The sequence below is a fragment of the Protopterus annectens genome, chromosome 13.part0 (assembly GCF_019279795.1).
Source record: "Protopterus annectens isolate FY-2018-M chromosome 13.part0, PAN1.0, whole genome shotgun sequence".
Classification (NCBI taxonomy): Eukaryota; Metazoa; Chordata; order Ceratodontiformes; family Protopteridae; genus Protopterus; species Protopterus annectens.
In genome coordinates this window covers 888,439,994-888,452,221 of record NC_056747.1, presented here as the reverse complement: position 1 = coordinate 888,452,221, position 12,228 = coordinate 888,439,994, and the positions used below count along the sequence as shown (strand labels likewise).

General features: G+C 41.4%; 2 protein-coding genes across 2 annotated transcripts in view; one reads left to right on the top strand and one right to left on the bottom strand.

Annotated features, from left to right (window-relative positions):
* The window catches only part of EVI2A (ecotropic viral integration site 2A), a 152,305-nt gene extending 150,007 nt beyond the window's left edge, over nt 1–2,298 (bottom strand). Inside the window, exon 1 of the mRNA XM_044054641.1 lies at nt 2,146–2,298. The gene's annotated coding sequence lies outside the window, so the exon portion shown is untranslated. The remainder of the gene's footprint in view (nt 1–2,145) is intronic.
* The window catches only part of NF1 (neurofibromin 1), a 5,218,972-nt gene that overhangs the window by 3,934,064 nt on the left and 1,272,680 nt on the right, over nt 1–12,228 (top strand). The window lies entirely within an intron of this gene.

Below are 12,228 nucleotides of genomic sequence, written 5' to 3'. Positions count from 1 at the left end.
TCTTCAGTAAAAGTTCACCTTTACGCAGTCTCAGCCTGCCTACCTCTAGACCCTCCCTTACTAGCCAGGCTTAATGTTAAGCTTTTCTTAAAAGGGATCTTACACACAAGGCCTCCAAGAAAGCTCATCCCACCACCCTGGGACCTTAACTTCATTCTGGAAAAGCAAACCCAGCACCCATTCGAACCTGCTGTGACAGCTACTGTTCAGATGTGTACATGGAAAACTGTACTGCTAGTGGCCATAACTTCAGGCAGAAGGGTGTCAGAACTATAGGCCTTAATGATTTGTCCCCCCTTATGCTACTTTCCACAAGGACAGGGTAACACTAAGAACTAACCCCTCCTTCATGCCTAAGGTGCTCAACGATTTGTCATTAAACCAATCTATTCACCTACCCACATTCTACCCCTCGCCCACCAATGAAGGGGAGAGGATACTTCACTCCCTGGATGTACACAGTTAAGATTTTACCTGGACAAAACAAAATCCATTAGAAAATCCAATCAACTCTGTGTTTCCTTCCACCTCATGGCCCTGGGCAAGGCAGTCTCCAAACAAACCTTCGCCTGTTGGATCAGGAAAGCCATTTGCCTCTGTTACTCACACCATGGCAAAAAATACCCATCGGGGGTAAAAGCTCATTCCACCAGAGCAATGGCAGCCTCCAAAGCCTTTCTGAAAGGCCTAGGCACTGCCTTCCATTATGAAAGCAGTGACATGGTCCACCATTCACACTGTCACCAAAAACTACAAATTAGACAATGTCTCCAGAGCACGAGCAGGATTTGCCAGGGTAATCGTACAGGGCTTTGTAGAATCAGCCTATTCATCTGCCACCCTTCCTTCCAACTAAGCTGTGGTACTCTCCCACAACAAGAATACTGCAACATAGGAATAGAAGGACATATATAATATAGTTGTGTAAAATCTTACCATAACCATAGATGTCCTTCTCTTCCATGTTGCAGTATTCCTTCCCACCCACCAAAAACCCCCATTCTCTTTCTCTTACTCAGTCCAGCATATCCTTAGGCCCCTGGTATCCTATTCTGTACCCTGGGGACCTGTGAAAACCACATAAGGGCCCCATGCCTGACATCACTGGCATCTCCTCCTGCTGAGCGTTCTACTCCTTCTGCTGGGCTTTCAAGTTCTGAGGTCTGTGCGAGCAGATGTCGCATTTAAGGCCCCAGGTTTATGATCCTACGTGTGACATCCCAAGCAGCTACAACAGTCAAGCTGAAGCTTTTGTATAGGAGCTGATGTCCCTAAAGCGGGAAATGCCACAACAAGAAATCTGTAACCTGAAAGAGAAGGTTATGGTAAGGTTTTACACAACTATTCTTTCTCCTGAGAAGAGCAAATGGACCAATAGATTGCAGGGAGCTGATGGCTAGTAGGAAGCCATTGTGGAACCAAAAAAAAAAATTCTCACTGTAAAGAAACTGATTAGTAATGCAATCTTTTGAAGTTGAAGATGTGTCTGGTTACTGAGGTATGTAAGGAAATATATGTTAGTATTTCCATTCTCCATTACTTTAATTCCTGATTTTCCCATACCCTTTTCTGTTTTTTAGAATAGCCCAGTATTAAAACTTTCAGCAGTTTGTTTTACTCTGTTAGTGTTGCAGAATAAATTAATTACAGTGACACAAAATACTGCATATTACCTACTCATATTTTCTTAGTATTTGATTTAACCCTTTAGAATTATTATAGTGTGTTCTCTTTAATGTACTTACATGAACTGTATGTGATGAAAGCATTTTGGTATATTGTGTGGGTATGTACACATAGATCTGTATGTGTTTTTATATAAATGCAGTAATATGTACATACAAGTGTACACATACATATATATGTATTCATGCGTGCATAGTCACTGCAGTACTTGCTTTACAGCAGTGATTGATCATGCACACATAATCACTTCAGTGAAACAAGTACTGTTACCTTTTTGTAGGAACTGCGTGGTCTGCATAATTCAAAAGGAGATGTGAACATTTTACAAAATCTTTTTGCAGTTAGTTGTGTTTCTGGTTAGCTTGCTTGAATCGTAAAGTATTTCAGCATGCAGGTAGACTTCTATACACCTGAAAAATGAAAGTGAACACAAATCTAGAAAACTTTCCTATGACCTACCTTGGCAAGTTGTTAAGTGCCAGTTTACAGTTCTGTCTTGTATTTTCTGAGGGGATGAAAATCTGCAATATTCCACTTTCCACACTGTTACTAGAATGAAATAAAGAACTGAAAACTTCTAACTTGTGTTCTCTTAACAGTATGTGACAAAGACTGTGTACAGCTGTTGCTCTCCTTCAGCAAAATCCGTTTTTAAACCACAATGATGACACATTTCCTTTGCTGCTGGTTCTGATGTACTTTGTGCATTTGAAATGGAATATCTGATATTTCTGATTCTGATATTTAGAAGGTTGAAAGCAGTTCAGAAAGTCCCTACTTTGATCACTTGCTCATCCTTTAGATTTAAGAGTTTACCTGTTCGGTGGTGGCATATTTATGAACCAAACTAGTTAAGATGCATTTTGTTTTTGTTGTCTTATCATTTGATCATATTTTTATGTCAGGAACTTTACTGATTGTGTAAGTTTAAACTGCAGATATCATGGGCATGTCCTGTCATGTGATAGTCTTAATGTGAGTTTCCATGTTTTCCGGATTCGGCAGAAAATGCGGGGTTGGTGTTCAGCATTTGGTGCTTAGAGTGACTTTTTTCCGTGACTTAGAAGGTACACACAGTATCATCCTGGCTTGCACATTATTCATTTACATTGCATTTTGAATTGCATTGTCTTAATACTTCCCATTTCTCATGAAACGAGAAATAATATAGAAACCTGTAGAAATGGCATGCTAATAGAAATCTTTGTCAAAGCACAGGTAAGGTTTAACTGAGTGCACTATTAGAGTAATCTTGTGGTTACCTTTCTAAGCTGCTAATGCTGATCAAGAAGAATTATAAACATTATTTTGCATTCTTTGCTTACAGTTTGATCTTTGTTATAGAAAATCGAAACTTCCTGGTCCCCCTCCAGTGATTGTGATTTTTATCACGTTGGAGAGGTTTGTGTGCCCATGAGTTCCTTGCAGCCATATTACTTTGAGCATCATTCTCCTGGTAGGGTTACACTTGGCGTATTCATTTGAGAGGAGGGACCAGTTAAGCAGTGATTCAAAGTGCCCCCATGATGGGTTAATTAAAGAAAATGAAAACCTTGCCCAAAGCTTAAAACCAAGCCCCCACTCCTGGAGTCATGGCTGGCGATATTATTTCCATGTTCCAGTGAGTGCCTGGTGCCTTGGGAGTCGCATATAGCCTGAATGAGCTCAATCCATATGAGCTCAAAACTTGCAAGGTGAAGGGTGAGGGTGAGCAGCAGAGCAGATAAGTGGCAAGCAGGAGGAAAATGGCATCAGATGGATGACCCTGTCTATGTAGATTGGCTTTTGGGGAATTAAATGTTATCTTGGTGATAGGGAAGGAGCTAGTGCTTGTTCAGGAGGCCGAAAGTGCCACCTGAATTTTGGAGTTCTTAATCTCTGTGCATAGCACTATTTTCAAAGTAGCTACTCAAGTGGGTGCGATTTCACTCCTCTTGTGGAGTTGAACCTCAGGAGAGGTCCCGGGTGACAGGCGTGAATTCCCTTCTGTTTTGGTATTGACACTCAGGAGAGGCCCTAGATGGGCATGGAGATATTCATAGCCTCTGTTTGGTGCCTGTCATTAAGAGTTTGTACCCAAATTTAATTGATAGGCAATAAGAAGGCAGCAGCATGTGGTGATCACTGAACTTGAAGACCCAAGTATCAAGAGAGTATGTCTGGTGAGATCACGAATGATGGCTTTTAGACAGCCATAGAGTTTTTTTTTCTGGTAAAGCATTTGTCAACTATTTGTGTAAAATTTATATTTTCTTAATGTATTCTTGTGCTTTGTTTTAAATTGAGGGTTATTTTGTTCACAGTTGCAAGCTTTGTGCTGTTTTTTTTTTTCATTACTGTGATACTAAACATTTACCTCCATATGCTGCTGTAACTACCCAGATGTGGCTGAAAAGGGTCCACAGTGTATACGTCCACTGCCCTGGTTAGCAAACATTAAAAAAGTAAGTACTAAAACTAAAGAAGAAGTGCTAAGATATTTCCCAGATTGCTTTTAGCAAGGGTGGAGAAACTGAGACCTGAACTGGGGGACATTGAGAGATAGAAAGAATACTTTGAAGAGCCCTTCATCGAGTGGACATGCCCTGTTCTGATGAGGCCACGTCAGAATCATGGTGAAATTGGGACAATGTTGATAGATAACATCACCATGGCAGTTAATTCTATTATGGAAATGCTACAGCACAGGATAATATCTATTCAGAAATGCTGGAGGTTCTAGGAGTTTTTGGGATGTTGTGTGTATTAACTGGATTAGTGTTCCTCATTTTGAAAAGGGGAATTGGAGAGTGTGCGTGTGTGCTCTACTTGTAGAGGAATCACATACTTCCTCGGATACTGGAAAGGAGACTTTGTCCAGTAGTCACGCCTGTAATTGAAAAGGAGCAGTGTGGATTCTTTGTAGCCGTGGAACATTGGATCTATTCTCTTTATCCTTGCAGATACCGAAGAGATCCAGAGATTTCACCAGTACTGTCTGCATGTGTTTTGTAAACTTGGAGGAGGCATACAGTTGTCTACTCAAGGACATCTTGTGGTGTCTGGTACAGTTAGCATGGGGAGGGGGGGCATGGGCCTAATGTGGCATCACATTTTCCCTCTTGTATTTGAAGATGAAAATTGTGCCCTTGTTCTGTTCATTAAGTCAGATTTGTAAATGAATGATGTAGGACTCCACTTGGGGTATATGAAATGCCCCTTTTTGTTTGTGATTTTCCACTATGCAGATTACAGAGAGTAGCCATTCTGGGCTATGTGACCTGTATTTTCATTGTTTGCAGATGTTGTCCTCTTAAATTACTGTGATCTCTAGTGCACACTTGAACAATTGGCTGTTGCAGATGTGGTTGGAATGAAAAATTAACTTCTCAGATCACACAGCACAGCTCACTGTATCCCATAGTGCACATAAACCACAAACTCATCCCAACCATGGTGTAGAGGTAAGTAGACCATGCCCCTTCCTGCCTGGCTCCATAAGTGCTGGGGCTGTTAACAAGCCTCAGTCACCTGGTTTAAATTCAGGTTTCCGTCACTCTGCACCATGGAACCAGGTATTGAGGGTGTTCTTGATGCTGTTGGGTAGTGTTTCTGTTTTAAGAGAGACTGAAAGTATGAGTAATTTAGCTAATTAATATGTTTCATAATTTAGTAATTTTTAGATGTAATCGATGATTTATAGGGTAGTATGAAATCTGGATATTTTCTAACATTTTTCATTCTGCTTACTATGTATTTAAAGGAGAAGGGTGGGTAGTCCAGTATGTTGAGCAGTTGTGGCTCTAGGGTAATAAATTACATATCTTGAAAAAAAAAACATGAGTAAGTAGTTGTATGCACTTGGAACTCCTTAATGGTCATAGATATTGGCTGGGTTTAGAAACCCTGTGTTTCTGAAGTGTAGCCAAGCAGTCCACTTATGCTGTGCTGACGAAGTCATAAGGCCATAACATGCATATCCACAGCTAGCGAGGTTTGGCATTACTGGCTTGAATGTATCCTTAAAGTCTTAAAAAGAAGAAGTAAAAAGTCGTGGACTTTCAGAAGCCATATAGCAGAAACACTTGATGTCCTTAAGAAGTCATTTGCAAATGGGTTTAAGATATCACCCAGAGAAGAAACTGTAGCTTGGCTAGGTTTTTCTTGTAGCTTTTTCTGGTGTACTTTATCAGTATGGGAGCTGTTTTAGTATCGAAAGGGCTTTTTTTTTTCCAAGCACTTTTGTTTTTATTCTCTAGTTTATAGAAGACCTGCTTTGCCCCATTTTTACTTTGTTTCCTCTTCCAGTTTTGTGCTGTCATGTATATCACCACCCAAGTCCGTTATTATTACCCTTAGTTTCACTTGTGCGTACACTTAAAAATACTCCATCTTTCACCTGAATATGAAGAAAATTAATTGATCGTACTACTCCACTACACCATATCATAATCTTCTTAAATAAAGCTTCAAATGAGATCATACATCTCTGTTCCTAGTAATGTGTACCTTGTATTTTTTAGCCTTACTTACTGTGTAACATAGTATGTAGACATTGGCTTAATCTACCACAAGAGACAGTATCCCTTGTTGAGCATGTGTTTGGGAATACGCACATACAAGAGGAGACTCTCCTAGTGACACCAGTGCTCATTTCGGACACCAGGGATAGGATTAGGGATTAAATATAAATGACTCCATAATCTTTATTTGAAGATGTATGCAACAGCAGAAACTCTGATGTTATCAAAGCTTAAGGAGAACTTTTATAGAATTGCTCTCATAAGGACATCCCACCTCATTTCATAGTTTATTGCTCCTGGGACTTCATGATTTGAGGACCTGCTGACTTAAACCATATCAGGTAAAACACAATAGGTGTGTAAATTATGTAGCATGGATATGAATGTATTTCAGCAAGAGGTCAAGCTAACTAGCCTCTTTCTCTTGGAAACATGGTGACGTGTAGAATTTGAGTAGCTGACATTCTTTATTTCTTGCTTTGTTTTAGTTTTTTTCCTGAAGCCCTGTACCTTAAGCATATTTTGAGTCTGTGATGGAAAAACTGGGGAGATTAGGAACTAACTATGTTTTTTATGAGTATACCTTCATTGACACGAGGGTGTGTTTGGCAGTTGGTTTTCCATCTTCAGTGGCTGCTGAGGTAAAAACTCAGTAACTGTTTGAAATGTAGAGACCTGTTAGAGCAGGTCCTGAAACAAGGAGACTGGCAGAAAAATGGACTTACATGTACCAAGTCCGAGATGGCCATTTTTCAGATTATTCTCATTTGTCTGTGATATGGTGATCTCTGAGTTGGTATATGTATTCTCGGGGAGGGGTGTTCCTTTCCCCTCACATCAGGGGGTGCAAGGGGCCTTGCTTCCTGAAAAAAAATAGATGTTTAAAGGAGAAGAGCATTCATTGAGATTAGCTCTTTTCCTGGGTTTTCGGTCTTTTTTTTTTCAGTGTATCAGCACTCCGCATTTTGAGTGCCAACATTTCAATAGGTAGCCAAAAGTTCTTGGAGTGCTTCAGCTGTTAACAAAATACATTAATGAAGTGAGAGTCTGTCAGCAGATCTAGTTGTGAGTTCCTGATTTTAACTGTGCCTTTTCATTGCCCATCCTTCCACCTGTATAAGGTCTTGTATGTTTACAGTGATGACTGCCTTCTGTTCATCTTTTCCTGGAGCTAGGGGCTACATTCACTGTCCACAAGTTTGCCTTGTGGCTTTTCAGAGAATTATCTTTCTGGGCCCAGTTATAGATTCAGTCCAGGACAGGGGTTTCCTTCCCTAAAGGGGAAGTTTTGCTATGATCCATTTAATTTCCGATCTCAGAATATGGTATAAGTTTCATTCCTGCTGAAGGTTCCTAACTGAAGGGCTGCGTCAATTGGAAAATGATTCCATCATGCTTCACATAATACCTTCTATTGGTTTTTGAGGCTGCAGTTAAAATGTGCACTTGAATACTTTTGACAGGCATATCCTTGCATATTGTGCCAGAGTAAGAGTTGGAATGGTGGCTGTATTCCAGACAGCCTGCAGAGCAGAATTTTTCTGTCCATGGCTTTGGTACAAATAGTCAAAAATTCATCCCTTATGAAGTTTGACTAGTACCTGAGGGAGGTCCAGGCCCTATTGTAATAACATCTCTCACATCTCAGGGCTCTGAACTGTTGACACAACTCTCCATGTTTTTGTTCCACACTTGTGAGGAGGAGTTCTTGTCCAAAATGACCTTTTTGTAACCATGTCCTTTGTTTACAACTAGCGGGAGAAGTATTGCTCTTTTACCATTTGTCAAAATACCATTTATTTGGGAATTGAGCAGAAAACATTGATTTGATTTGCCATCCGTCATGTGTACAACTCTTTGGTGGATTTTGTGAGTAGGAGCAAATCCAAGGCTTTCTGGCGGGAAATCTTGAACTTTGCTAAAACACATCTTCCAAGCATGTTCCAGGCCTAGTCTTACACTCTCTTAACCATAGCCACTTTTTCAAAACCGACAAGGTTTGCTCACTCAGACTGCATTTTGGGGTTGTCACATTTGATTATTTGTCCCTGACATTGGGAATTAGTTTTTTAAAACCATGCCCCTTCTCTGCTTTTCATAAAGTTTCATTCTGATGTTGTCTTCTTCATTCCTCCTCATAATAGGTTCTCGAATTTGACCTTCGGATCCAGCTCGGCCACAGTCTGCAGACTTGGATCTGACTCTGTCTCCTTTCTCTTACCCATAATGCACTATACCCACTCATGCACCTCAGATCTCATTTGCCACTTCAGCATCTGGAAGCAGATTTCTGTGCTCTTGAGATGTGCTGGTTTGTTTCTCTGTAATTCAGGCTAGTGATAATTTCAATATCGTTGGTTCTGTAAGTGATCCTCCCTCTTCAAAGTTCATTCCTTAAAAGATTTAGTGTGTGCATGCGTGCGTGTTTGTGTGTGTGTGTGTTTTTCTCTCTTCCTCCTGTCAAAAGAAAAAAAAAGTTAGATAAAGTTTTTTTGTAGTTTAAAGTTAGAGTTAAAGTTACAGTTTGAAGTTTAGCCTTAAGTTTAAAGTCTAAGGTTAAATCTTTTCATCTTAAGTGTCCATTGGTTTTGGTGGGCTTTAGGTTGTATTATGTTTTGACAAACCCTCCCCCAGCTTTAAACGTTGCAGTTCTTGTGGGCATAAAATCAGGATGCCCATAAGGAATGCGTGTATTGCTTGGTGCAGATCATCTAAAGGCAGCATGTGTAGTTTCTGCTTCCTTCAATCCACAGGCCCTAGCAGACAGGTGTAATAGGTTGTTACTGAGGGGTTTCTTTCCATTTTGGCCTCCTCAGGCTCAGACCCCTTCCTTGGCTTCAAGTTCTTCTGCGAAGCAAGCAAAAAAGAGGTCTCTCCCTACTTCTCTGAGAGATCCTGTGGTACTGAAGGTCAAGTCCAAAAAACTTCAGATCCGACCCCCCTTGGATCCGAAGAAAGGGTCTACCCTGCCAGATTCATCATCATCCTTGGATCCAGGGGAAATCATATCTTTGTCGCCTCCTCCATTGGCTCGGGATCTGAGAACTTCGAACAAGTTTCCTGCCCACTTAGTCAAGTCCAAGCACTCCTGACCTCTCTCGTCGGCTTCTTCCAGATCCTCTAGAAGTTTGTCTGAGGCAGACATGGACAGGATGATGAGAAGATTCCTCAAAGCTCAGATCTAGATAGGGGTAGTCTTGGCTGCATTCCCCTATTGGATCAGTGAGCTACCTGGGGCTATACTATCAGGAGTCCTCCTCTGATCTGGCCTTCGGCTTCAGCGTTGCAGGTTTCAGGACTCCTGTCTCTGTCGGGCTCAGTGCAGGGGAAGCTTCCTTTCTCAACGCCGATACTCTTGATCAGCCTTGTGCCTATTCCCTCTGAGAAGAGCTGATCTCAGAGCCGAGGTGTTGGTGCTGGGTCTGTGGGAGTGGGATTGGCTCCATCTTTGTCAGAGCCATCTCTTCCCTTAGACACCTCAGTCCTTGATAGTTTGAGTCCGATCCCTTCTGGAAGCCATGCATCTGGTGCGAGTCCTAGCTGCTTTCCCTCTGTGGATTCGACTGATGGGACTGGATAGAAGCTGATAGAGAATGGACCACTGCACTCCTAATGTCCACTGAAGAATCCTTATGAAGAGTGGAGGTGGGATTACATCAAGGATCATCTCTGAGTCCTTTCTTATTTGCAGTGGTGATGGACAGGTTGACAGATGAGATCAGACAGGAGGCCCCGTGGACTATGATGTTTGCAGATGACATTGTGATCTGTAGAGAGAGTAGGAATCAAGTTGAGGAGACTCTGGAGAGGTGGAGATATGCTCTAGAGAGCAGAGGAATGAAGGTTAGCAGGGCTAAGACAGAATATATGTGTGTAAATGAGAGGGAGGATAGAGGAATGGTGAGGATGCAGGGAGTAGCATTGGTAAAGATGGACGAGTTTAAGTACTTGGGATCAACAGTTCAGAGTAATGGTGAATGTGGAAGAGAGGTGAAGAAGAGAGTACAGGCAAGTTGGAATGGGTGGAGAAGTGTGTCAGGAGTGATTTGTGACAGACGGGTACCAGTAAGAGTGAAAGGGAAGGTCTACAAGAGGGTAGTGAGACCATCCATGTTATATGGGTTGGAGACAGTGGCATTGACAAAAAGGCAGGAGTCAGAGCTGGATGTGGCAGAGTTAAAGATGTTAAGATTTGCACTCTGTGTGACTAGGATGGATAGGATTAGGAATCAGTATATTAGAGGGTCAGCTGATGTTGGACAGTTTGGAGACAAAGCAAGAGAGACTAGATTGCGTTGGTTTGGACATGTGCTGAGGAGGGATGATGGGTATATTGGGGAAAAAGATGCTAAGGATGGAGCTGCCAGGTAAGAGGAAAAGAGGAAGGCCTAAGATAAGGTTTATGGACATGGTGAGAGAGGACATGCAGGCGGTTGGTGTGACAGAGCAAGATGCAGAGGATAGGAAGAAATGGAAAGAGATGATCCGCTGTGGCGACCCATAACGGGAAAAGCTGAAAGATGATGATGAGTGATGCTGTTTGTACAGCAGCAACGTGGTCTGACAGTCACACCTTTGTGACACACTACAAGTTCGATATCGTTTCTAAGAGCAGGGCTTCCTTTGGCTCGATGGTGATCTGGCATATCCTTCCATGAGGGCCACCTGGGAATCGCGTATCTGGACACTCTTACCCCTATTGTGAGGGGAAATGAAAAATACAATATTAGATTAGAAAGTTGTGTCTTACCAGAACTTTGCATCTATGCTGTCTATCTTCATTCCTCCTCCCTTTCCCACACAGCCATCCCCCTGCCTCATTCTTCTAGAGGATCATGAAATATCACTGGACTCTGGGGTCCCATGTCTGAGCCTCATATGCCATTCTTTTATGCTGTCTGGAGTATGGTTGTATGGAATCAGCAAACTTGATCTGAGGTGCTTGAGTGGGTGTAGTGCATCGTGGGAAAGAGGAAGGAGCTCGAGAATCTGATCAGAGTCTGGATAATGTGGCCGAGTTGGAACCAAGACCCTATTGTCAGGAGAAATGAAGATAGACAGCACAGATGCCAAGTTATGTTAAGACATAACTTTCTGTTTGATTTCTCTTGCTATGGCAGCTGTTCCTGGTAATATCTTCATCATTATGACTGTGTTTAATGGTCCCTCTGAACCATGAATCTTCCAAAGCATGCATGTGTGTCTCTTGAGAAAGACATTGTAGCCAGGTTTGGTATTTCAGGAGGTATTACCAATGTTTTTTTAATCAAACAGGAAGTCATCCATCAAATCTGCATACTGTTGAAATTGGGAGAGGTTTGCTATTGCACATCTTGCTGAGGTTTTGACCTTTTTTCAAATAGACTGTTGCCAGCATCAAAACATGATACGCAAATGCCCTATTTGACGGTCGAGTCCCTTTTCACCAGTTTATTCCTTTAATGAGTCTGTTGATGGCAATGTAGCTTCTTGTCAGGAAATCCTGTCTCTGACTGGGACTTTAATTTTGTCTACATTAATGGACCTTTCTCCCTTCTGTATGTTTTGCTTATACAAAGTTGAGGTAGGATTTTTAATTGAGGGCTGAAACTTTATCATGTAGGACCTCTGAGATGTTGTGTGGACTGTATATCTGAAGGGGTAGCATCATTGCAGTGTTCCAAAAGGCGGGGGTGATCTTGGTGATTTAACATTTTTAAGCTATTTTCAAGTGCATCATTGTCTGCCTAATATTTGCCAGTGGAAGAAATTTAAAAGATGCTAACCCTCTTCTTTCATTTCTTTGTCCTTTTTAAGAGGTTAAGTTCAGTTATGTTGTAGTTAAAATTCTTTTTTTTTTTTTTTTTTTTTTTGAAGACCTTCTGTCACATTTTCCCTTCTTTGCTTTGACTATTGCTTAGATTGTAATTATGTTTTGTTTTCAAGTCCTAATAGCATTTAATTGTCAGCCATGTTGATTCTTCAAGTTTTGTATCTGATGTCATCAGCTGTCATTGTAGTCTGATTTGCCTGTTTTCAAATACAAATGACTCATCTCTGT